The sequence below is a fragment of the Pleurodeles waltl genome, chromosome 9 (genome assembly GCF_031143425.1).
Source record: "Pleurodeles waltl isolate 20211129_DDA chromosome 9, aPleWal1.hap1.20221129, whole genome shotgun sequence".
NCBI classification, from domain to species: domain Eukaryota; kingdom Metazoa; phylum Chordata; class Amphibia; order Caudata; family Salamandridae; genus Pleurodeles; species Pleurodeles waltl.
In genome coordinates this window covers 410,324,167-410,347,617 of record NC_090448.1, presented here as the reverse complement: position 1 = coordinate 410,347,617, position 23,451 = coordinate 410,324,167, and the positions used below count along the sequence as shown (strand labels likewise).

Here is a 23,451-nt window from a genome sequence, read left to right as displayed (position 1 = left end):
CAACACCGGTCAATGCAAGGTTTAAATGAGTCTTACCGTGTCCTCTCACACACTCATGTAAATAAATTAATTAAGAGTGCTTTAGCGGTATTCGGGGGGGGGGGGGGGAGGGGCCGGGGGCGTCTAACCCTACTCTCCTGGCTCCCATGGCGCTCTGCCACGCTGGGTAAACTTCTTTTAAATCTGTGTGCGCGTTCACATATTTTCCCTGACACCGTCACGTGCCTCTAAAAATATACTTTACTTTGAAACTCCCCCACTTTTTCAAGCCACGCCCAATTGCAAGAAAAAAAGAAAAAAAAAGTACATCCTTCCCAGCATGCCCTGCACTTGGCTATATAATTGGTGGTCGCCATTTACTCGTCCTTCTTTGCAGCTCGGCGTTCGAGAGGTAAGCTGTTATCTTACCTACTTCCAAGGGTTTTCTCCGGTTCTATCTTAGGCTGGCTGTGGTCCTTGCGTTTTCGCCCCCGCTCATATTTTGTGGCGAATCCGGAGTGTACCCCTTGGCGGGGGGTGAGTTGCACGATTTGCCGTCACAGCGTTCTTACGCACCGCCGTGCCTGTTCGGGGACCTCGTCACGTGAATACAGTGAGGGGGGGGAGGCCTGCAGAGTTGTTTAATGATGTTGTCTTGCCTGCTGCGCCGCTAATAGATGCGTATACTGGTGTGTTTCAGGCCTTTATGGACCTGAGGCAGCGTAATGAACTTCTGTATGTAGTACAAAGGACAATATTCTCTCTCAATGTCTTCGCCTGGTAGGGCTTACAACAGTGCGTTGTATTTACCGCGTCGCCTCAGCGAAATAGAAAAAGGGCCGAGCGCGAGCAGACTCCCACGCCCGGAACTTCTTCCACCACGTGGGTGGTGCAATTCTCCGCAGTCTTTCCATGATGAGACCTTTCACAGACCTGTTCTGAGTGTCCGTGCTGAAGTGTTTCTCTGAGATTAAGGCTTTTCCACATGCATCACGTGGGTGAATTGCGCTGTTCCATTCGAGGTCGCTTTTCCCGAAACTAGCAGCTTTACCCAGGCTACCCCCCCCCCCCCCAAATATATTTGTTTTTTAAACGAAAGTCGCATTAACACTCGTGCTGCAGGTAACTTATTTTTACTTTTTCTTTTAGAGTGACTTAATGCTTTTGCGAACCTCACTGGTTGATGGGTGAGTACACTTATGAAACGAAAACGTGTGAATGATGGTAATTAAGGTAGCCTTGAGCCTGTAGCGGCCGGCAGCTTTAGGGTGGGGCGGGAAGTGCACAAAGGCACTTCCCAAAATGTTAAACGACTGGGTCCTTCTTTAAGAAGGAAAAATATTCTCAAAGCTAGTTTGTCGAGGATAACTTAGTTGTGGGTGAGCAGGCAGTGCTGCCGTGATGATAACACGAACTCTCTCTTTCTGACTGTTAGTGGAGACTTCTTTACCAGATCCTGAGCAGCATAGACACGACGGGGGGTGGCGGAGGAGTGTTACGCGCGTGCAACATATTTTAATGTTATATTTTTCTTTCTCCTAGAACTGTTTGCGCCATGTCTACACGGCATCATCCAGGTATGTCAAGCAGCAAGCGAGTTGGTGTTTTTGATCTAGGGTGTAGTAATGATTCCCTCGATAGTCTTAAGTGCCATAAGACCGTGTCTAGCGATGATGTTTAACAAGCACATAGCTGATTTTTCTGATGTAACTTAACACTGAGCTAGTTGTCACACTTGTGAGTAGGATTTGTAGTGTTGGAGAAACTCTAATGGATCCGTTTTTTTCTTCCTTAGGCTGTGCTCTCCTGCTGCAAGGCACAATAGAGAGCCCTGATTTTCCAGGTGAGTTTACGTCTACTTTTATATTTTGCGCTCGAAGCATGTGTCAAGTAGCTTCGCTGATGTTACTGGAATGGGTGGGGGAGAGTTCTCGCATACTATTTAAGCCTCGTGGTGGGTGCGCTTTTGACCTTCGTTCAGTGTCTACTATCGGGCTCCCTATACTATTAAGCATCGAGCGTTGACGAAGTCTTGACATTCAATGGAGCTAGAGGGAGCCGCCTATTCAAGTCAGTGGATTAAAGCAACCTGCTCGAACAAGGTTTCAGCAACACGGTTGCTAGCGACAAATAACACGCTGGTAAACACTCTACAGAACCACTCAGAGTTGGCCTGGTTGTGTTTCCTCAAAATACTGATTCATTCAAATGAACCCAGATAGTGAGCGAGCAACTTATGTTTCGTCCCATAGTGATCCTGCCCTACATGGCACCGAGGGGAGAGCTTTTGGACTTATTGGGACACCATTTTTTTTTTTTTAATCCAGTTTTGAGTGCCGTGGTTCGGCGGCACAATTTAGTCCATTCGTTTGTACCACGCGCTATTGAGATTCTGTTCCGTGATGAATTCTATAGACAAGCATATGGCTGACTGTATGGTGATGCCATCTTTAATCTGAGAACAGAAGAATTTATGTGCTTGTGATGTACAGAAGGATGTGCCAAGAAAATGGATTAGGTTCTTAGTGCCCGGAAATGCTTACACTTTTTTTTTATTTTTTTTTCCAGGTTGAGACAGCTTAATGGACACTTGCAGGTATGTGCTGTTCTTTTGTGGTGGATTAACGAGGTTGATATTTCTGTGGTGCCACATGATGACTTAAGTCTCGTTCGTCTGAAACTTTGAAGAATACCTCACAGCATGGTGGAGTGGTTCCCGCGTGCATCCAGCGTTGACAGTCTTTGACATTCAATGGCGCTAGAGGGAGCCGCCTACTTAAATCAATAGATTTAAGCAACCTGCTCGAACAAGGTTTCAGCAAAGCGGTTGATAAGCGATAATTAGCACGCTGGTACACACTTACAGAACCACTCGTAGAGTTGGCCTGGTTCAGTTTCCTCAAAATACTGAGGCAAAGAAATGAACCCAGATAGTGAGCAACTTGTGTTTCGTCCCATAGTGGTCCTGTCCGACATGGCACCGAGGGGCGAGCCAGGAGCTTGGGGACTCTTATCTGGGAACATTAATGTGCCATTTTTAAGGTCGAGTCTGCGTTGCATGCGTATCGCAGCGAGACCCTTTAGTGTTTAGAAAAGGGCTCGGAGCCCTGTTGACATAACGTCAGTGTTTTTCATTGGTTCATGGGCTGCCTAATAAAATCTAGTTGCTTCAACGCTATCAGCTCTAATATGAGCAAACGTGAGACCCGTTGCATTGCAAATGCTTGTTTAAATCCAGTTTTGAGTGCCGTTGTACTCAATCACTGATCTTATTATTCTGGGCTCCTGGTTCGGCGGCACAATTTAGTCTTACCTGTCCATTCATTTGTTCCACACGCTATTAAGATTCTGTTCCATGATGAATTCTATAGACAAGCATATGGCTGACTGTATGGTGATGCCATCTTTAATCTGAGAACAGAAGAATGAGTGCTTGTGATGTCCAGAAAAATGTGACAAGAGAATAGATTAGGTTCTTAGTTCCCGGTAATGCTCACACTTTTTTTTTTTTTCCTTTTTCCAGGTTGAGACTGCTTGAGTGGAAACTTGCAGGTATGTGCTGATCTTTTGTGGTGGATTAACGAGGTTGATATTTCTGTGGCGCCACATGATGACTTAAGTCTCGTTCGTCTGAAACTTTTTGAAGAACACCTCACAGCATGGTGGAGTTCTGATGGTAGCAAAGTGGCCAAGGGTATATGTGGTGATATTTGTGCAGCCTTTAACACCTGCTCTCCTCCTTTCAGGCCCATCTAGATTTATCGGAGACAACCATGGCAGGTAAGATTTTTTTATTTTTATTTTCTTTTGTTAATGTAAAGTCATTTTAAGTTGGGATTGGTAGTCGGAGAGGATGATATGGGTTAACCCATTAAAAGCTGGACGACTAAGGTCTCATGGCATGTATCTGTCACCAAAGCCCTGATCTGACTGCCCTCAATTTTACAAACGCTAATTTTGTGAGACGGTCTGATACTGATGCTATTTTTACCTCTGCATAGGTGGTTGTACTGATGGCAGAGCTGGACGTTTCAAGATATGAATTACTCACCAGCTCCAAGTGGCACAAAGGTCTGTATCTTGCTAGCTGGGTTGAGTAAAAGTAAAGCGTGTCAGGCCCTAATTGCGCCTGATCAGTTAATTTGCGATGTGTGCAACTAGCACCACGCTTCTGCATTATTTTCCCTGTAAAATGAGCGTGCACGTTTTTTGAGGACCCTATTCAATAGGGAGCATGCGTGTGTTAAACTAGCTGGGATCCTGCTAGTTAAGATTACCATCACTCCAGTAATCGGTTAGTTTATATTTCCACAATATAAAAGTCGGATCTGATGACTTACTTGACTAAACTAGTATAGTATTTTGTTAAGCACCAAGGTAATCCATCCGTGAATTTGCGCCTTACAAATGCACTTTTTATGCTAGAATGATGCAAGAAATTGCAACTATCAATTGGGAGGGAAAGCATACATATGGGACTAGGAACATAATTGGGCTTTTTCAGAATCGCGTTTCTGTATGAGATTTATCAAGGCTATAATTGTAATGGTTTCTTACAATTCCACGATCGGGTTTAAAAACTACATGCAATTTGGGATAAAAAGTTGATATCCTAATTGAACCTGAATAGGTCTATTTCAAAGTAGAGGGCTGTTAATATAGCCTCTTACTGCTTCAACAGCCGTCGCCGGTTTCTTGCTGTTAATAGCACCGACGTCCGATCTTTTTGACTGCCGATGATGTGTTATCACACCTATCTTCCGATCTTATTACTTTGTGTGATAAAGATCACAGCTGTTCTGGCCCGACTGAAATGCGTGTGAGCTTTTGTCAGTGGCCCGTGATATGCTTGTGCAGTCCTCTGTTATTAAAAGATGTGTCGGTGATGAGTACACTAGCTCACTTTGATTTCTCGTGAAACGTACTGAACAACTGAGACACAGCTGGGAGGCTGGGGGGGTGTTCCCTGCTCTAGTAGTACAGTGCCTCATGATGCATATTTCTTTCTCGGTAGGTCTCCATGGCTGGTGCCTTGCGGTCTCAAAAGAGGGTAAGTGTTCTGGGGTGCATTGTGTCTCTTGTGCCCCCTGTGATATGATGATCCACTAATGGAATCTCGTTCGGCTGAAATTCTGATGAGACCTTGTTTAACTGACATAGGGTGTGGAGTTTTAGTAGCATTATGCTACCATGGTTGAAAATAACTAGTTAAAAGGATAATGTTACGAAGACTTGACTTTTTTTTTTTGGTCTTCTAGATTCAAGTGCTAACTTAATCTGGGATAATCTACTGCGCAGGTAATGCATTTGATGCTTTAGGTTGTCTTCAGTTCCCTCCCTTAATTATTCAAACTACCCCATTACCTTAATCTATGCAGCACTTTCCTAGGTGCTTGCAGTCCCATCTGTAATGATGAACTTGTAACCACTATACCTTGAGCCTTGGCTGTGATAACTATCGTCGCTATCCTGAATAGATGGGCATTTCTCCCTGCCTCGCCTGTCCCGCTCTTCAAGAGTGGTGTCTAATTGTAACGTCTTTTCTTTACAGGTGACGCATCCGACTTTCTTAGGTGAGAAAGTTTTTCATGTTTTACTGTGGAGGGTTGTGTGAGGTTTGGTCTTGCATGTCAGGCAGCGACCGGTCGAGATGATGAAATCCTCACACGTCTTACTATCTGTCTGGTGCCAGAACCTGTAAAGGTGAACCCACTGGTACCGTCAGTGTGATAAGAGGACAGCTTGTTCCCGATGGAACAGTCTGACAGACTTGGTTCGGCTCTCACACCGTACTTTAGCTGGCATAATTGATTGGCTGTGAACCCTAGTGGTAGTGCTTGGTGTTTCTGACGTAGCCAAAATAGGGGTGTGCGGGGGTCGTGAAGTACTATTGGGGGAGGTAGGGTATATTGCCTCGGTGGAGCAGTCTTGTTGGAGGAGTGCTAACTGAGGCTTTCTGTTGCAGGATTTAATCCAAGGCCGCAGCGTCACTACTGAAGGTGTTTTGACTAAAGATCAAAGGTGAGGGCCCATGCTCTGGCGTAGGGGTACCAGTAGGATCAAGCCTTGTAAGTGGCTTTTAAAGTGCTGGGCAGCTTGATGATATGACCATAAACTTTGTGATGAACCCATTACCGCCCCAGTCTGATATATGTGACTGATAGGTATTTTCTGAAGCTAAATGTGAGTACTGTTGGCTACTGCAACCATGGGATGGGTTGTAACTCAATTGTCATGCTTCTTGCAGTTGGTGTGCTGAAAATCCACGATTGACTCACGTTGTAGCGGATCTGGTAAGTACTTATTATGGAAGAGCGACTTGTAATAGAAAGGGTTAGCGTGTCATTTGGGTCTTGAGGTACTAATTGTGCTCCCCGACATAATGCCCACCAGGCCTACACCCCCGGTGGTTGATAGATACTGGTTGCCACATCTAGTCACTTTGACCAAACATGTCTGGTTTTCACCTAAACACTCGCGGAGCTCCGTACACTTGCGAACTAGTTTCTCTAAAGTTGATCCCAGTTCATAAACGTCCCACCTCACGCAGCAGCCGTTTGCAACGCACAATCCATTTCAGTCTTGCGGTATAAGAACTGCAGGTGGTAACTTGTTAGCAAGTGACTGCAGCAAGCGCTGTTATGCCGCCATTAGATGTCTTACGCCCACCTTACCTGATGCTGTATACGCTCTGACAGGCTAGTCCAGTTCTCGTTAGTTTCTAAAGTGCGTCCGGGTAACTGATGAACCTGATACCGCCCCAGTCTGAATATTCTGTGACTGACGGTATTTTCTGATGCTCAGACTAAAATAGTGTGGAAAAGTACTGTTTTTTTCTACTGAACTTGAACTGACTCATGTTTTTTGTTCTAGGAAGTGGTTTGAATTGCTACGTAACTTAAAGCCTGCCGGTTGGAAGTGCCCACCTAAGAACTTAACTACAGTGTTTTCTTAACTGCTGTGTGCGCATTGAATAAAGAGCTTTAATAAAAACATGTAGTACGCATTCAATTTCTAGTGCTGCGTACGCTTGGCGAGGACTTTATCTAATTAGGCGTGTGGTGGATGGTTTAGTGTACTACTCTGGGCTCTCCACGTGGCTGCACAGAACCTGTTGCAGTGGGACGTTCACCAATTAATACATTAATTTGAATCTGCATCTTGTGTCAGGAAAACCCTGTGTAATGCTTGAAGTGCTAAGTGACGGTGTTAATGAGCTTCAGGGTGCTGCCTGGACAGACACAAGCTTGGTATCTTGAGGTGGTTGGAGAGGATGTATGCCCTATATTTCTGGAGGAGTAGATGCCATTGATTGTTCTAACCATGCTTTGGGGGGGTGCCATACTAAATTATTCCTATATTAAAGTGTTATCCATGCAACATTGCAAAAGGTATGTCATGTGCAATAAGTATGACTTGCTTCTACTCTTTGCGCTTATTGGAGCCAGTTTTTGTCTCTATCCTGTATTAAAAAGCCACGACTAATCTAAGAAATGCATAGTCCAGACTGATGCTTCTGAGGAAGGGGTTGGGAAAGTTCTTTCACAGCTTGACACAGGGGGGGTGGGGCAAGATCAATTAGACTTTCAAAATGCAGAAGGTTCCCCCCCCCCCCCCCCCTTCCTTTTGGTGAGGTGCTGGTCAGCTGTAGCCTTTGCCGTAGTTTTCAACTTGGAAGTTGAGGCCATACCTGTTGTGGTCTGTCTGCACAATGGTGCAAGTGCCAAAGTCCTTTCAGTGGCTCGAACAAATGAGGGGACAACCCAAATTGTTAGGGTCTTCCATATCACCACAGAGAGTGGACTATACAGTGAAACATATGCCTGTTAGCAAACACTCCAGCGCAGATGGACTCCTGATATTTTTAGTAAAGACCAAACTCATCTGGGACCTGGTTAGCCTTGTCTGTTTTGGAGGCATGGTGGTCCCTATTTTTTTTAAGCTTCACTGGGGTCCCTTCTAACTTGGTAACTACCTATTTTGTCCCACAATTTGCATACTGGTCCCCCATGCCATGCAAGCACCTAGTATATGGTACCCAGGGCATTGGGATACCAGGGAATCCCTATGGGCTACAGTAGTTTATGACACCCATAAGGAGCCCATGCAAAGGGTACTGCAGGCCTGTCATTGTAGGCTGCATGAAACGGGTGCATTCACCTGTCCCCTAAGCTCAGATGGTAGGGTGCAGGTACCCGTGTTGAGGCAAACTTCAGGCCCATTTTCCTGGACCTCATGAGTGACATTTTACACAATAGGTCACTACCGGTGTCAGCTATGTAATGGTAACTTGAAACATTGACATGTTTATTATCAAAGACGGGGCTTGAAAAATATCTTTGTTACTAGACTACTTTTCCCCTCCCCTGGCTCTAGTACAAAATTGTCCAATGGAAAGGTAGTGATTACTCCCATGTCAATCACCATCCTCCTTCAGAGGGTCTCTGGGTTCGACAATCTTGTTGCCCAGTTTGGCAGGTAACTAAGAATACTTAAGTGGCCCTGCAAGTGAGTCCCCTTCTGATAGGTGTTTACCTGGTTAGGTGACCAATTCCTCCCCCCCCCCCCCCACACTACTCTTTCAGGGGTATTTAGGGTCTCTTATGGGCGAGGTCCTCCGCTTGCAAGACTCCAGCAGGATTCCTCTGCAACTTCTACTTCTACTTTGGCTTCTGGCCACTGGAAGTGCGCCTGGACCCTCCAGGAACTGACAATGCTGCCATCAGCCAAGAACCTCTGCAACTTTGTTTCCATGGCTCCTGCTAGCTTTGCAACATTTCCCTGGCTGTGCCTACTTAAAAGATAGCAACCCTTCAGCCTGCACAAGGAGTCTCCCTTGGAGTAAAGGAGTCATTCCCCTGCATCCTCATGTGATAAACGACCAGCTGTGTGGATCCTGCATCATAGGGGGTGGTCTGGAGTAATCCTTTCTTCCAGCAGTCCAACTTTGTTGGAGTTAAGCCCTTGCTTTCACATGCAGGAGAGTACCCTGTGCACCTCATCCCTTGTAGCTGCCATGGCTTGTTTGTATCTCCTTTTAAAGGATCTTCAGTGATGTGTAACTCCAGTTCTCTCATATCCATCCTGTGATGCTCTGCCCTCTTCATTCTCCTGTGGCATGGGACCCCTTTCTGTAGTGCTGTGAGCTCCTGTGGGTGCTGACTCTGCTCCTGTGATGCAGAGGGTCCCCTGTGACCCCCCCCCCCCCCCCCCGCCTTGCTGGTACCTGGCAGCACCAGTTTTCCACTGAGTATGTCTTTGCCAAAGCTTGGTGGAATTCCTGCACGGACACCTGTCTGCAATCTTCACTCCGGTGGGGGACAACTTCTGCATCCATCAGGAACTCCTCCAGCTGCAGTGCTGACCTGATCACTGTTGACCAACTCTTGCAAGTACAGCGGGGTGGGTAGTAGCTCCTACTCCTCCTGGACTCCACTGACTTTTGGACTCTGGAATCTACTGCTGATTTCATGCAGTCTTGTCTGGGTGTCTTTTTCCTCCTTTTGGGTGGTTTGGGGAAAATTCAGTGATTTACAACTGAGTTTTTACTAAACTGTTTACAAAGCCCTTCAGAAATAACAATGTGTTTTGTGCTCCTTATTCTGGTGTACACTGTTCATTTAAATGTGCTCTAGAAAAACTCTCCTACCCCAGTATCGAGAAAGATTATCTCACAAATCCTCCCTTCGAAGTCCGAGAAAGACAAGTAAACCAGTGCCTGGCATTTGATGTAAGTCTCTGAAAGCACAGTACATATGAAAAGATTCCCAGGGCTGATTACAGAAAAGGAGGACTCTGAAGGATGCTTTAAATAAGGGTTGGGCGAGGGAAGGTGTGAATTCAAGCTGGACAGCCTGACCTTGGTTGAATAAGCCATAGCAATCGATCCTATCCTACCACAATAAATCATCCCAAAATGGCAACTACTAGGACTGTCTGCTATAGTCAAATAGCATAGTGATTTGCTAAGCAAATGTCAATGAACAGTGTTGACTTTCACGTTGGGATCAGAACTGTGGTATTGATGGAATGTAAAAATCGCTGGAGAGATGCAGTATACCTATTCCACTTTTGGACTTCATTGTAGATTGAGAAAAGACCAATGCCGCACCACAGGTCATCTGTCCCAGGGAATTTTATTTTCTATGCCACCTTCCACATCCTGGACCCATTTCCGTATGCCTCCAGAGTCCGAGCCTTTCGCTACGCTCTTCTCGAGTGCAAACGTTTGCTTTATTTTATACTTAGTTTTTATGACATCTATGCAGAGTAACCATGCGCTTGGCCCTAGTTGTACTGTTGGTGACATTCACCAGGTATCAGTTCACCACTTCCAGGCAGAACCCTGCTTCTTTAGGACATTCCAGATGAGAGTATATGGCCTCTGGGTCCCCCACATTTGGGACAGCAGCTCCAGTTATTCGATGCAACACTGCTGGTGTCATATGTTTGTATTTAAAGTGTGACAATCCAATCCTAGTGTTGCTGGACACTTCTTGAATTAACAGTTTGTTGCCGCGGTGGTTGAAGCCTGTCTCCCATTTTGTGCGAGCATGTAGTGGGTGTTAGGAAACCCACAGTAATCATCCTGCCCTGGCCACTGTATGCCTGTTCCAGCGCTGCCAAAGTGGTGAATTTCGCCAGGTGTGCCTTCGTACCCACCCCTTACAATTTGCACAGCGTTTACTTTATAGCACTGTATTGTTTCCGTACCAACCCCTTGTGCAGTAGTATGCCCTCGCTGACTCTAGGAGGGCATTACGTCCGTTTCCCATACATCAGCCAGAGTGAGGCAGCCACCCCTCTCATCCATATGCCATTCTAGGTGGAAGAACTCTAGAAGGCTCCATCGTCACATGTGCGGGTGTGTTTACCCATTGTCTGCAGTATCTGCTCCAGAGTCGCAATGTGTCTCGGATCATGTGCGAGTGGTCATTCGGAGCTCCCATCAGTTCAAATAATTTTACAGGGAGATTCTTTGCATCTAAGTGGCCATGCCAGTGTCTACTCTGCACCAACCAGACACACACTAAATGTGCTGCTAGGTAGCAAGCTTCTAAATCAGGGCTGTCATGCCACCCTCTTACTAGGCACACCCTAATCCAAACACATTTCTCAAGATCCTTTTTTTTATTCCAGTTTTGTACTGCTCTCAAAACTGGTTCTGTTAAGTAGCTGCTATGTGTAGGAAAGTACCATCTTGCCTGGCATGTTACCCCCATTTTTCACTGTATATATGTTGTTTTAGTTGTATGTGTCACTGGGACCCTGGTAACCCAGGGCCCCAGTGCTCATAAGTGTGCCTGAATGTGTTACCTGTGTAGTGACTAACTGTCTCACTGAGGCTCTGCTAATCAGAACCTCAGTGGTTATGCTCTCTCATTTCTTTCCAAATTGTCACTGACAGGCTAGTGACCATTTTTACCAATTTACATTGGCTTACAGGAACACCCTTATAATTCCCTAGTATATGGTACTGAGGTACCCAGGGTATTGGGGTTCCAGGAGATCCCTATGGGCTGCAGCATTTCTTTTGCCACCCATAGGGAGCTCTGACAATTCTTACACAGGCCTGCCACTGCAGCCTGAGTGAAATAACGTCCACGTTATTTCACAGCCATTTTACACTGCACTTAAGTAACTTATAAGTCACCTATATGTCTAACCTTTACCTGGTAAAGGTTAGGTGCAAAGTTACTTAGTGTGAGGGCACCCTGGCACTAGCCAAGGTGCCCCCACATTGTTCAGAGCCAATTCACTGAACTTTGTGAGTGCGGGGACACCACTACACGCGTGCAATACATATAGGTCACTACCTATATGTAGCTTCACCATGGTAACTCCGAATATGGCCATGTAACATGTCTATGATCATGGAATTGCCCCCTCTATGCCATCCTGGCATTGTTGGTACAATTCCATGATCCCAGTGGTCTGTAGCACAGACCCTGGTACTGCCAGACTGCCCTTCCTGGGGTTTCACTGCAGCTGCTGCTGCTGCCAATCCCTCAGACAGGCAGCTGCCCTCCTGGGGTCCAGCCAGGCCTGGCCCAGGATGGCAGAACAAAAACTTCCTCTGAGAGAGGGTGTGACACCCTCTCCCTTTGGAAAATGGTGTGAAGGCAGGGGAGGAGTAGCCTCCCCCAGCCTCTGGAAATGCTTTGTTGGGCACAGATGTGCCCAATTCTGCATAAGCCAGTCTTCACCGGTTCAGGGACCCCTTAGCCCCTGCTCTGGCGCGAAACTGGACAAAGGAAAGGGGAGTGACCTCTCCCCTGACCTGCACCTCCCCTGGGAGGTGTCCAGAGCTCCTCCAGTGTGCTCCAGACCTCTGCCATCTTGGAAACAGAGGTGCTGCTGGCACACTGGACTGCTCTGAGTGGCCAGTGCCACCAGGTGACGTCAGAGACTCCTGCTGATAGGCTCCTTCAGGTGTTAGTAGCCTTTCCTCTCTCCTAGGTAGCCAAACCCTCTTTTCTGGCTATTTAGGGTCTCTGTCTCTGGGGAAACTTTAGATAACGAATGCATGAGCTCAGCCGAGTTCCTCTGCATCTCTCTCTTCACCTTCTGATAAGGAATCGACCGCTGACCGCGCTGGAAGCCTGCAAACCTGCAACATAGTAGCAAAGACGACTACTGCAACTCTGTAACGCTGATCCTGCCGCCTTCTCGACTGTTTTCCTGCTTGTGCATGCTGTAGGGGTAGTCTGCCTCCTCTCTGCACCAGAAGCTCCGAAGAAATCTCCCGTGGGTCGACGGAATCTTCCCCCTGCAACCGCAGGCACCAAAAAGCTGCATTACCGGTCCCTTGGGTCTCCTCTCAGCACGACGAGCGAGGTCCCTCGAATCCAGCGACGCTGTCCAAGTGACCCCCACAGTCCAGTGACTCTTCAGCCCAAGTTTGGTGGAGGTAAGTCCTTGGCTCACCTCGCTGGGCTGCATTGCTGGGAACCGCGACTTTGCAGCTACTCCGGCCCCTGTGCACTTCCGGCGGAAATCCTTTGTGCACAGCCAAGCCTGGGTCCACGGCACTCTAACCTGCATTGCACGACTTTCTAAGTTGGTCTCCGGCGACGTGGGACTCCTTTGTGCAACTTCGGCGAGCACCGTTTCACGCATCCTCGTAGTGCCTGTTTCTGGCACTTCTCCAGGTGCTACCTGCTTCAGTGAGGGCTCTTTGTCTTGCTCGACGTCCCCTCTCTCTGCAGGTCCAATTTGCGACCTCCTGGTCCCTCCTGGGCCCCAGCAGCGTCCAAAAACGCCAAACGCACGATTTGCGTGTAGCAAGGCTTGTTGGCGTCTTTCCGGCGGGAAAACACTTCTGCACGACTCTCCAAGGCGAGAGGGATCCGTCCACCAAAGGGGAAGTCTCTAGCCCTTTTCGTTCCTGCAGAAACCTCAGCTTCTTCTGTCCAGTCGAAGCTTCTTTGCACCCGCAGCTGGCATTTCCTGGGCATCTGCCCATCTCCGACTTGCTTGTGACTTTTGGACTTGGTCCCCTTGTTCCACAGGTACCCTAGATTGGAAATCCACAGTTGTTGCATTGCTGGTTTGTGTCTTTCCTGCATTATTCCTCTAACACGACTACTTTGTCCTTAGGGGAACTTTAGTGCACTTTGCACTCACTTTTCAGGGTCTTGGGGAGGGTTATTTTTCTAACTCTCACTATTTTCTAATAGTCCCAGCGACCCTCTACAAGGTCACATAGGTTTGGGGTCCATTCGTGGTTCGCATTCCACTTTTGGAGTATATGGTTTGTGTTGCCCCTATCCCTATGTTTCCCCATTGCATCCTATTGTAACTATACATTGTTTGCACTGTTTTCTAAGACTATACTGCATATTTTTGCTATTGTGTATATATATCTTGTGTATATTTCCTATCCTCTCACTGAGGGTACACTCTAAGATACTTTGGCATATTGTCATAAAAATAAAGTACCTTTATTTTTAGTATAACTGTGTATTGTGTTTTCTTATGATATTGTGCATATGACACTAAGTGGTACTGTAGTAGCTTCACACGTCTCCTAGTTCAGCCTAAACTGCTCTGCTAAGCTACCATTATCTATCAGCCTAAGCTGCTAGACACCCTATACACTAATAAGGGATAACTGGGCCTGGTGCAAGGTGCAAGTACCCCTTGGTACTCACTACAAGCCAGCCCAGCCTCCTACATTGGTTGTGCAGTGGTGGGATAAGTGCTTGAGACTACTTACCACTCTTGTCATTGTACTTTTCATAAGAGAAAAATATACAAAACAAGGTCAGTGTATATACACATAGCCAAAAAGTTTTGCATTTCCTCTTTTCACTCTTTTCTAAGTGCTGAAAAGTACTTCTAAAACTTTCAAAAAGTTCTTAAAAGTTTAAAAAGTTTTTTCTGTCTTTCCAAAAAGTTCTGAAAACTTATTTCTCTTTTTCTATCACTTTAACTCTCTCTAAAAAATGTCTGGCACAGGAAAAAATGTTGAACTGTCCAAACTTGCATATGATCACCTTAGCTGGAAAGGAGCAAGGAGTCTCTGCATAGAGAGAGGTTTGAGTGTAGGGAAGAATCCTTCCTTAGAACTGTTAATTAATATGCTTAGAGTACAGGATAAGGCCATAAGTGCCCAATCTGTAGAAAAAGTAGCTAATGGTTCTCAATCTGATCCAGGGACTCCCCCAGGAAAAGGTTCAGGAAAGAAACTTCTCAGCCTGCCCATTACTAGACAGTCTAGCATAGTTGGTACAGAGGTTGAATCACACCATACTAATGGTGTGCTCTCACATTATACTGGTAGCCAAGCTGTTAGGGTGCCCTCTGTAAGGGACAGGTCTCCTTCTGTTCATTCCCATCATACCTCTGTATCTAGAAATGTCCCTCCCACCCACCCTGATGACAGATTGTTAGAAAGGGAGCTCAATAGATTGAGAGTGGAACAAACCAGACTGAAGCTCAAGAAGCAACAGCTGGATTTGGATAGACAGTCTTTAGAAGTAGAGAGGGAAAGACAGAAGTTGGGTTTAGAAACCCATGGTGGCAGCAGCAGTATTCCCCATAGTCATCCTGCAAAAGAGCATGATTCCAGGAATCTGCACAAGATAGTTCCCCCTTATAAGGAGGGGGATGACATTAACAAGTGGTTTGCTGCACTTGAGAGGGCCTGTGCTGTACAGGATGTCCCTCAAAAGCAGTGGGCTGCTATCCTATGGCTATCATTTACTGGAAAAGGTAGGGATAGGCTCCTTACTGTAAAAGAAAATGATGCTAATAATTTCCAAGTTCTTAAGAATGCACTCCTGGATGGTTATGGCTTAACCACTGAACAGTACAGGATAAAGTTCAGAGAGACCAAAAAGGAGTCTTCACAAGACTGGGTTGATTTCATTGACCAGGCAGTGAAGGCCTTGGAAGGGTGGTTACATGGCAGTAAAGTTACTGATTATGACAGCCTGTATAACTTAATCCTGAGAGAGCATATTCTTAATAATTGTGTGTCTGATTTGTTGCACCAGTACTTGGTGGACTCTGATCTGACCTCTCCCCAAGAATTGGGAAAGAAGGCAGACAAATGGGTCAGAACAAGAGTGAACAGAAAAGTTCATACAGGGGGTGACAAAGATGGCAACAAAAAGAAGGATGGTAAGTCTTCTGACAAGGGTGGGGACAAATCTAAAAATGAGTCTTCATCAGGCCCACAAAAACACTCTGGTGGGGGTGGTGGGTCCAAATCCTCCTTTAATCAGAACAAGGAAAAGAAACCATGGTGCTATTTATGTAAAATAAAAGGCCATTGGACAACAGATCCCAGTTGTCCAAAGAAAGGCACCACAGCTCCTACCACTACAACCCCTACTGCTACACCTAGTGTCCCTACTAATAGCAGTGGTGGTGGGAGCAAACCTACTAATAGCCAATCCAAGGGAGTAGCTGGGCTCACTTTTGGTAATTTAGTTGGGGTTGGTCTGATTAGGGAGACCACAGAGGCTACTTTAGTCTCTGAAGGGGCTATTGATTTAGCCACTTTGGTTGCTTGCCCCCATAACTTGGAGAAGTACAAGCAACTAACCCTAATAAATGGTGTTGAGGTCCAGGCCTACAGGGACACAGGTGCCAGTGTCACAATGGTGATTGAGAAACTGGTGCACCCTGAACAACACATACTTGGACACCAGTACCAAGTAACCGATGCTCACAACATAACACAAAGCCACCCCATGGCTGTTGTAAATCTCAACTGGGGGGGGGTAACTGGTCCAAAGAAAGTTGTGGTAGCTTCAGATTTACCTGTAGACTGTCTATTAGGGAATGATTTGGAGACATCAGCTTGGTCAGATGTGGAGTTGGAGGCCCATGCAGCAATGCTGGGCATCCCAGGGCATATTTTTGCTTTGACAAGGGCTCAGGCCAAAAAGCAAAAAGGACAGGGAAGCTTGGATCCTGGAACAATGGACCAAGTGCTCCCTAAAGCTAGGGCTAGTAGAAGCAAACCACTTCCTACTATCCCTCCCTCTACAGTGGATTCTACTTCTGAGGAAGAAGAATTCCCTCCCTGTGCAGAACCTACACCAGAGGAGCTGGAAGCAGACACTGCTGAGCTTTTGGGTGAAGGGGGGACTGCCAGAGAGGAGCTGAGTGTGGCACAGCAAACCTGTCCCACATTAGAGGGTCTCAGACAGCAAGCTGTCAAACAGGCTAATGGGGATGTCAGTGACTCTCACAGAGTTTACTGGGAGGACAACCTCTTGTACACTGAGCATAGGGATCCTAAACCTGGAGCTGCCAGGAGATTAGTGATTCCGCAGGAGTACAGAAAGTTCCTCCTAACACTGGCACATGACATTCCCCTAGCTGGGCACCTGGGTCAAATGAAAACTTGGGACAGATTGGTTCCATTGTTGCATTGGCCTAGGATGTCTGAGGACACCAAAGAATTTTGCAAGTCCTGTGAAACCTGTCAAGCCAGTGGCAAGACAGGTGGCACCCCAAAGGCACCCCTTATCCCACTGCCTGTGGTTGGGGTTCCCTTTGAAAGGGTAGGGGTTGACATAGTTGGCCCCCTTGACCCTCCTACTGCTTCAGGCAATAGGTTTATCTTAGTGGTAGTGGACCATGCCACAAGATATCCTGAAGCTATTCCTTTAAGGACCACTACAGCACCTGCAGTGGCAAAGGCCCTCCTGGGAATATTTTCCAGGGTGGGCTTCCCAAAGGAAGTAGTATCAGACAGGGGAAGCAATTTCATGTCTGCATACTTAAAGGCCATGTGGAAGGAGTGTGGTGTAACTTACAAGTTCACAACACCCTATCATCCACAAACAAATGGACTGGTGGAGAGATTTAATAAAACTCTCAAAGGCATGATTATGGGTCTCCCTGAAAAACTCCGCAGGAGATGGGATATCCTTCTACCATGCCTCCTTTTTGCCTACAGGGAGGTACCCCAGAAAGGAGTGGGCTTCAACCCCTTTGAACTTCTTTTTGGACACCCTGTTAGGGGTCCACTCACACTTGTAAAGGAGGGTTGGGAACAACCTTTAAAAGCTCCTAAGCAGGATATTGTGGATTATGTACTTGGCCTCAGATCAAGGATGGCTGAGTACATGAAAAAGGCCAGTAAAAACCTTCAGGCCAGCCAAGAGCTCCAGAAGCAATGGCATGATCAGAAGGCTGTTTTGGTTCAGTACCAACCAGGGCAGAAAGTGTGGGTCTTGGAGCCTGTGGCCCCAAGAGCACTCCAAGATAAATGGAGTGGACCCCACACAATTGTTGAAAAAAAGGGTGAAGTCACCTACTTGGTTGACTTAGGCACTGCCAGGAGTCCCCTTAGGGTGCTCCATGTCAACCGCCTGAAACCCTACTATGACAGGGCTGATCTCACCCTGCTCATGGCAACAGATGAGGGACAGGAAGAAGACAGTGATCCTCTACCTGATCTCTTCTCTTCCACAGAACAAGATGCTCTTGTGGAAGGTGTAGTTTTGGCTGATTGTCTTACTGCTGAGCAGAAAGATAATTGCATAAATCTCCTAGGACAATTTTCAGAACTCTTCTCTACTGTGCCAGGCACCACTTCTTGGTGTGAGCACACTATAGATACTGGAGACAGTTTACCTGTCAAAAGTAAGATCTATAGGCAGCCTGACCATGTCAGGGACTGCATAAAGCAAGAAGTTCAGAAAATGTTGGAACTAGGAGTGGTTGAGCACTCTGACAGTCCATGGGCTTCTCCTGTGGTACTGGTACCAAAACCCAATTCTAAAGATGGAAAGAAGGAAATGCGGTTTTGTGTAGACTATAGAGGTCTCAACTTGGTAACCAAAACTGATGCTCACCCTATACCCAGGGCAGATGAGCTTATAGATACACTGGCATCTGCCAAGTATCTAAGCACTTTTGATTTGACTGCAGGGTATTGGCAGATCAAATTGTCAGAAGATGCTAAACAGAAGACTGCATTTTCTACCATTGGAGGACATTACCAGTTTACTGTAATGCCTTTTGGTTTGAAAAATGCACCTGCCACTTTTCAGAGGTTGGTGAACACAGTCCTGCAAGGGCTGGAAGCTTTCAGTGCAGCATATTTGGATGATATAGCTGTCTTTAGCTCCAGCTGGGATGATCACCTGGTCCACCTATGGAAAGTTTTGGAGGCCCTGCAAAAGGCAGGCCTCACTATCAAGGCTTCAAAGTGCCAGATAGGGCAGGGTAAGGTGGTTTATCTGGGACACCTTGTTGGTGGGGAACAGATTGCACCACTTCAGGGGAAAATCCAAACTATTATTGATTGGGTTCCCCCTACCACTCAGACTCAGGTGAGAGCCTTCCTAGGCCTCACTGGGTGTTACAGGAGGTTCATTAAGAACTATGGCTCCATTGCAGCCCCTCTTAATGACCTCACATCCAAGAAAATGCCTAAAAAGGTATTATGGACAGCAAGCTGTCAGAAAGCTTTTGAGGAGCTGAAGCAGGCCATGTGCTCTGCACCTGTCCTGAAAAGCCCTTGTTACTCTAAAAAAAAATTATGTCCAAACTGATGCATCTGAATTAGGAGTAGGGGCAGTCCTATCACAACTTAATTCTGAGGGCCAGGATCAACCTGTTGCTTTTATTAGTAGAAGGTTGACCCCTAGAGAAAAGCGTTGGTCTGCCATTGAGAGGGAGGCCTTTGCTGTGGTCTGGGCTCTGAAGAAGTTGAGGCCATACCTGTTTGGCACTCACTTCATTGTTCAGACAGACCACAAACCTCTACTTTGGCTAAAACAAATGAAAGGTGAAAATCCTAAATTGTTGAGGTGGTCCATATCCCTACAGGGAATGGACTATACAGTGGAACATAGACCTGGGAGTAGCCACTCCAATGCAGATGGACTCTCCAGATATTTCCACTTAGACAATGAAGACTCATCAGGTAATGGCTAGTCTTATTGTCCTTCGTTTGGGGGGGGGGGGTTGTGTAGGAAAGTACCATCTTGCCTGGCATGTTACCCCCATTTTTCACTGTATATATGTTGTTTTAGTTGTATGTGTCACTGGGACCCTGGTAACCCAGGGCCCCAGTGCTCATAAGTGTGCCTGAATGTGTTACCTGTGTAGTGACTAACTGTCTCACTGAGGCTCTGCTAATCAGAACCTCAGTGGTTATGCTCTCTCATTTCTTTCCAAATTGTCACTGACAGGCTAGTGACCATTTTTACCAATTTACATTGGCTTACTGGAACACCCTTATAATTCCCTAGTATATGGTACTGAGGTACCCAGGGTATTGGGGTTCCAGGAGATCCCTATGGGCTGCAGCATTTCTTTTGCCACCCATAGGGAGCTCTGACAATTCTTACACAGGCCTGCCACTGCAGCCTGAGTGAAATAACGTCCACGTTATTTCACAGCCATTTTACACTGCACTTAAGTAACTTATAAGTCACCTATATGTCTAACCTTTACCTGGTAAAGGTTAGGTGCAAAGTTACTTAGTGTGAGGGCACCCTGGCACTAGCCAAGGTGCCCCCACATTGTTCAGAGCCAATTCACTGAACTTTGTGAGTGCGGGGACACCACTACACGCGTGCACTACATATAGGTCACTACCTATATGTAGCTTCACCATGGTAACTCCGAATATGGCCATGTAACATGTCTATGATCATGGAATTGCCCCCTCTATGCCATCCTGGCATTGTTGGTACAATTCCATGATCCCAGTGGTCTGTAGCACAGACCCTGGTACTGCCAGACTGCCCTTCCTGGGGTTTCACTGCAGCTGCTGCTGCTGCCAACCCCTCAGACAGGCAGCTGCCCTCCTGGGGTCCAGCCAGGCCTGGCCCAGGATGGCAGAACAAAGAACTTCCTCTGAGAGAGGGTGTGACACCCTCTCCCTTTGGAAAATGGTGTGAAGGCAGGGGAGGAGTAGCCTCCCCCAGCCTCTGGAAATGCTTTGTTGGCCACAGATGTGCCCAATTCTGCATAAGCCAGTCTACACCGGTTCAGGGACCCCTTAGCCCCTGCTCTGGCGCGAAACTGGACAAAGGAAAGGGGAGTGACCACTCCCCTGACCTGCACCTCCCCTGGGAGGTGTCCAGAGCTCCTCCAGTGTGCTCCAGACCTCTGCCATCTTGGAAACAGAGGTGCTGCTGGCACACTGGACTGCTCTGAGTGGCCAGTGCCACCAGGTGACGTCAGAGACTCCTGCTGATAGGCTCCTTCAGGTGTTAGTAGCCTTTCCTCTCTCCTAGGTAGCCAAACCCTCTTTTCTGGCTATTTAGGGTCTCTGTCTCTGGGGAAACTTTAGATAACGAATGCATGAGCTCAGCCGAGTTCCTCTGCATCTCTCTCTTCACTTTCTGATAAGGAATCGACCGCTGACCGCGCTGGAAGCCTGCAAACCTGCAACATAGTAGCAAAGACGACTACTGCAACTCTGTAACGCTGATCCTGCCGCCTTCTCGACTGTTTTCCTGCTTGTGCATGCTGTGGGGGTAGTCTGCCTCCTCTCTGCACCAGAAGCTCCGAAGAAATCTCCCGTGGGTCGACTGAATCTTCCCCCTGCAACCGCAGGCACCAAAAAGCTGCATTACCGGTCCCTTGGGTCTCCTCTCAGCACGACGAGCGAGGTCCCTCGAATCCAGCGACGCTGTCCAAGTGACCCCCACAGTCCAGTGACTCTTCAGCCCAAGTTTGGTGGAGGTAAGTCCTTGCCTCACCTCGCTGGGCTGCATTGCTGGGAACCGCGACTTTGCAGCTACTCCGGCCCCTGTGCACTTCCGGCGGAAATCCTTTGTGCACAGCCAAGCCTGGGTCCACGGCACTCTAACCTGCATTGCACGACTTTCTAAGTTGGTCTCCGGCGACGTGGGACTCCTTTGTGCAACTTCGGCGAGCAACGTTTCACGCATCCTCGTAGTGCCTGTTTCTGGCACTTCTCCGGGTGCTACCTGCTTCAGTGAGGGCTCTTTGTCTTGCTCGACGTCCCCTCTCTCTCCAGGTCCAATTTGCGACCTCCTGGTCCCTCCTGGGCCCCAGCAGCGTCCAAAAACGCCAAACGCACGATTTGCGTGTAGCAAGGCTTGTTGGCGTCTTTCCGGCGGGAAAACACTTCTGCACGACTCCCCAAGGCGAGAGGGATCCGTCCACCAAAGGGGAAGTCTCTAGCCCTTTTCGTTCCTGCAGAAACCTCAGCTTCTTCTGTCCAGTCGAAGCTTCTTTGCACCCGCAGCTGGCATTTCCTGGGCATCTGCCCATCTCCGACTTGCTTGTGACTTTTGGACTTGGTCCCCTTGTTCCACAGGTACCCTAGATTGGAAATCCACAGTTGTTGCATTGCTGGTTTGTGTCTTTCCTGCATTATTCCTCTAACACGACTACTTTGTCCTTAGGGGAACTTTAGTGCACTTTGCACTCACTTTTCAGGGTCTTGGGGAGGGTTATTTTTCTAACTCTCACTATTGCCTAATAGTCCCAGCGACCCTCTACAAGGTCACATAGGTTTGGGGTCCATTCGTGGTTCGCATTCCACTTTTGGAGTATATGGTTTGTGTTGCCCCTATCCCTATGTTTCCCCATTGCATCCTATTGTAACTATACATTGTTTGCACTGTTTTCTAAGACTATACTGCATATTTTTGCTATTGTGTATATATATCTTGTGTATATTTCCTATCCTCTCACTGAGGGTACACTCTAAGATACTTTGGCATATTGTCATAAAAATAAAGTACCTTTATTTTTAGTATAACTGTGTATTGTGTTTTCTTATGATATTGTGCATATGACACTAAGTGGTACTGTAGTAGCTTCACACGTCTCCTAGTTCAGCCTAAGCTGCTCTGCTAAGCTACCATTATCTATCAGCCTAAGCTGCTAGACACCCTATACACTAATAAGGGATAACTGGGCCTGGTGCAAGGTGCAAGTACCCCTTGGTACTCACTACAAGCCAGCCCAGCCTCCTACACTATGTGAATATGTTTAACTATATTATCATGTTCGATGGCATGTGTAGCTGCAGATAAACATGCTTTGCACATCCAGCCATCTAGTGTTGGGCTCAGAGTGTTACAAGTTGTTTTTCTTCGAAGAAGTCTTTTAGAGTCACGAGATCGAGGGACTCCTCCCCTTTCGGTTCCATTACACATGGGCGTCAACTCCATCTTAGATTGTTTTCTTTCCGCCATCGGGTTCGGACGTGTTCCTTTTTGCTTCGCGGTTCGGAAAGTTAGTGAAAAACTCGGAAAATTCGACGGTATTGTTTGCGTTCGGTATCTGGTTAGTTACAACAGATCAACACCGAATTTTGAAGAGTTCCGGCGGCCCTTCGGGGTTTTCGATTCCCCGGCGGGGCCTGGTCGGCCCGACCGCATGAGTCTTCAAGACTAATGGAACGGACCCCATTCCGCTTCTACCCTGAATGTCACAACAAGTATCCTTATACAGATTAGCATGTGGTCTGTAATTTGGGTTTGTCGCCAGAACACAAAGAGGATACCTGTGAGGCCTGTCGAGCATTTCGGTCCAGAAAGACCTTAAGGGACCGAAGAGCAAGAAGACTACAGATGGCGTCGGTGCCGACAGGACAAAAACACATGGAGGAAGAAGAGGAAGCCTTCTCCATCGAGGATTCGGACTCTGAAGAGGTCGATCCTGAACAGACGCCGACAACCGTGAGTAAACACGTCAATACACAAGACTCGCGTAAAGACCAGTAAAGCCCAGGGGACGCCACCGCCAGCAGGCCATGGCTTAACCCGAAAAATAGGTGACCGGGCATCGGCACCAAAACAGGGCATGCATGTGTCGAAGTCATCCGACTCCGGTTGAGATACCGTCACAGAGGAGACTCGACCCCGAGACACCGGGTCAGAGCAATCTCGGCACTGAGAGCAGCACCGAACCAAGTCTGCGCTGAGAATCAGTACGCCGAAGAGCAAAAAAGTGTTGTTGGAACCGAAAAAGGCAGCCGAAAAGGTTTCGATACCGAAACATCCAGCCTCG

General features: G+C 47.2%; 1 long non-coding RNA gene and 7 other non-coding genes across 11 annotated transcripts in view; all 8 read left to right on the top strand.

Moving 5' to 3' along the window:
* The first annotated feature begins 327 nt into the window (after nt 1-327).
* LOC138259422 (uncharacterized) overlaps nt 328-23,451 on the top strand; it is a 380,592-nt gene continuing 357,468 nt past the window's right edge. The window contains exons 1-14 of one of the 4 annotated variants that reach the window (XR_011198718.1): nt 332-391; nt 1,129-1,166; nt 1,522-1,556; nt 1,775-1,822; nt 2,548-2,575; nt 3,503-3,531; nt 3,726-3,759; nt 3,981-4,050; nt 4,994-5,029; nt 5,238-5,277; nt 5,531-5,552; nt 5,945-6,000; nt 6,227-6,272; nt 6,853-6,972. This is a non-coding gene — a long non-coding RNA (uncharacterized lncRNA). The other 3 variants (XR_011198719.1, XR_011198721.1, XR_011198720.1) reach the window with 3 other exon arrangements.
* Nucleotides 1,373-1,444, top strand: LOC138260576 (small nucleolar RNA SNORD26). The gene has a single exon (XR_011198886.1). It is a non-coding gene; the product is annotated as a small nucleolar RNA SNORD26 (small nucleolar RNA).
* LOC138260574 (small nucleolar RNA SNORD27) lies at nt 2,374-2,442 on the top strand. Its single transcript, XR_011198884.1, has one exon. It is a non-coding gene; the product is annotated as a small nucleolar RNA SNORD27 (small nucleolar RNA).
* LOC138260573 (small nucleolar RNA SNORD27) lies at nt 3,330-3,398 on the top strand. Its single transcript, XR_011198883.1, has one exon. It is a non-coding gene; the product is annotated as a small nucleolar RNA SNORD27 (small nucleolar RNA).
* On the top strand, nt 5,070-5,139 carry LOC138260579 (small nucleolar RNA SNORD30). Its single transcript, XR_011198889.1, has one exon. It is a non-coding gene; the product is annotated as a small nucleolar RNA SNORD30 (small nucleolar RNA).
* LOC138260593 (small nucleolar RNA SNORD22) lies at nt 5,625-5,749 on the top strand. The gene has a single exon (XR_011198902.1). It is a non-coding gene; the product is annotated as a small nucleolar RNA SNORD22 (small nucleolar RNA).
* On the top strand, nt 6,093-6,158 carry LOC138260584 (small nucleolar RNA SNORD31). Its single transcript, XR_011198894.1, has one exon. It is a non-coding gene; the product is annotated as a small nucleolar RNA SNORD31 (small nucleolar RNA).
* Nucleotides 6,713-6,782, top strand: LOC138260589 (small nucleolar RNA SNORD31). The gene has a single exon (XR_011198899.1). It is a non-coding gene; the product is annotated as a small nucleolar RNA SNORD31 (small nucleolar RNA).